The sequence below is a fragment of the Rhea americana genome, unplaced genomic scaffold, assembly GCF_003343005.1.
Source record: "Rhea americana isolate MKP2758 unplaced genomic scaffold, rheAme1 scaffold_22, whole genome shotgun sequence".
Taxonomy (NCBI): domain Eukaryota; kingdom Metazoa; phylum Chordata; class Aves; order Rheiformes; family Rheidae; genus Rhea; species Rhea americana.
This window is the reverse complement of record NW_028186329.1, coordinates 3,403,577-3,406,431: the sequence shown is the minus strand read 5'-3', so window position 1 is coordinate 3,406,431 and position 2,855 is coordinate 3,403,577.

The window sequence follows — 2,855 nt, the reverse complement described above, 5'->3', positions numbered from 1 at the left end:
TGATCAGAAACATTGCTTCTAAAATCTGAGTTCACTAGTCTCTTCCTAAATTCCCACTGTAACTGTCCTTTCACCACTGCACACATACACACTTTTGCTACACTTCTAGAAGTGCAGGATCATTTTCAACAAATTTATAGCACTTCAGCAGTCAAAAAAAATTACTTACAATTCTTCAAATCCCATGTTTATTTTATAGCACCAAGCCCTGAAGTCACCAAATAAGAGTAAGTCTGCATTTTAAACCATTACATGAAAAAGCATTCTCTGCTAAGGTGGTGCACATATCTTAAAAGTGACTTCAGATAAAACAGTGCAGTCCCTTACACGACTGCTAATGAAACAAAGCCTGGTATCAGCCTGGCTTATATGCGTTCCCCTCAAATTCATGTGTTATTTTACAAACAAGCTCCAGAATACAAAAAGACATTTACAAAAGACATTGGCAGAAGTAAATTGTTCTCTGACACACAGATCCTTTGCTTTTATAGTCTGTATTCCCTAAGTTACGCCTGCCTTCCTACAGTGCAGTAACCTCACCTTCATCCCACCATGTTTTCTGACATCAGGAAAGAGATAATATGCACTTCCTTTCCTTAAGATAACAAGATAAATACTTTTCAGTAATTAAAGCATAGCTTTTATATTAAGAATCTGTCTTTACTTTCAAAGTTAATCAGAAACTTGTTCTGTACTTTGAAGTTACAGCCACGGTCTATATTGTAAAACAAAATAACATGGCACATTTATCTTCATACTTAATTGCTGAGAATTATTATTACTCTACTTAACTGCAAAGAATTATTAGCTTAATTTTATCCAGCGACAACTCTTTCAATCCTCTGTATCATATAAAAAAAAAAAAAAAACAAACCCACACAACAGTCGTGTTCTACCATTTTTTTGCCACCAGAAAAACAACCAGATTTCACAGACCTGACTCAAATTAATCTCTCACAAAGGAGGAGACACTTCTATTTGTAAAAAGAAATGGAAATCTCCCTAATACTGGTTCAACTGATATCAAAGTGTACATGTTTCAAAAACTATAAATAGTCCTATGTTATTGAAGCCACGCACAAAAAGATAATCAAGACAACAGTCACACCTGCTTATATAAACCACAAAGATTTAGAAAAATCACTTAAGTTCGCAAGATGCAAAAATAGCTCGTTTGCAAACTACAGACTACTAACTCTGGACAAGAATGTTGACATAATTTTTAGTTTAACATATTTAAATTTTCAAATCTGCAAACTGCTCCCTTTTTACACGTATATATGTTTGTATATGCCTTTATACAGGCACATTAACCTATTGCATGCACTGAAGATTTCTTCTAATTCTTCTAATGATTAAAGTAACTAGCTCTCAAGAAAAATTTGATTTTTTCCTACCATTCACTTCTCTCCTTTCCCCACCAACGTTATGCATTTAACAACATTAACAAAAGACATAAAAAGTGAAATTACAACAGAAACCAAGAACAGAAGTGAACTGCTTCACACGAATTTCCTCAAGTTTTACATACCAGTATCTTTCATCTACCTATCCTACCAATTAACTGTTACCTTCAGACTGACAGGAAAAAAAAGGAAAAAAAAGACTTTTTTTTTAAGCAATTTGCCACAACTCTGCAGTTAAAGCCATCAGAAAGAAGTGAGGATGCACAAAGAGGAATAGATGCTTATCAATACAGGTAAGCGAGACTGCTTTAGATTCTTTTTAATTTGAAATGGGAAATGAAAGATGTCAGTGTGGTAAACCAGAATTTGGGAGAAAGGAGAAAACTGGTTTAAAAACAAGAATTTTCAATATTGTCCTTCCTCTGAGACAGGATTAAATTCAGTCACCCATGGCAATGATCTGTATCAGTTACACTCCTTTATTAAAAAGCCTGACGGTGCAACCTGAACTCTCACAGTCTTTGTTTCTACTCAGATGTGTACAAAGTAAGATATAACCCTTCCAGTAAAGTTAAATACGACTTTTGCAATGGCCAGAATTGCAAATAACTGGTTATAAATTAGAATAAACAATAGCATTACTGAAGAAGAATATTCTTAAAATATAATTCTGAGAAGCATCATGTGTTTTTTTGGTGTTTTATGGCCAAGGTCAGCCCACGCAGAGTTTTGCCTGCTTGTTAGGAAAGGCAGAATATGATTAAAACATTATCTTAAAGTCTCTGATCCTGGAATCAAATCAACTGTTTTCAGTTTGTTTAATTCCCTGTGGCTACACTTCCTTCAGGCCATGTTCACTGCATTTTGAGCTGCTTAAAAATTTGCTTTCTCCAATGTGAAAGAATATATTTTTCCAATTCATTACATTTATTTGTGTCAGAATTATTTTTGCTCTCTGAAAGTTTTCAAAGGAAACGCTTCTGCTTACTAATCAATTACTTTCAAGGGTCCTATGAAACCGTATTCTCATGTTCCCAACTCCAGCACCGCCGCCACGGCGTGGAGACATGCGGCACTACATCAGCGATGCAGAAAGTTAGGCTAAAAAGCACTACGGAGTTTGTGGTACCGATGCCACGAGTAAGACCGGAGAACCTAGCCTGCCCTTGAAGCAGGCCGCCTTCCGTCGCCTTCAGAGAGACTAACGCGTGGTATCTGACGGCAAACAGCTTGCTTTACCACCTCACTGCCGCCGAAACCGCCCCTCGAACAACCCCAGCGCTTTCTCGTCTTCCGTTTTCTCCACCCGCCTAACTGCGCTTAAGCGCAAAGCAGCAGGCAGCAACCCCCGACAAGGCACCGCGGCGGCGTGCCGTGCCGTGCCGTGCCGTGCCGCGCCCGTTTGCAGGCCGGCCCAGCGGGGGCCCTTCGCGGCGCTCTCGGGCGCAC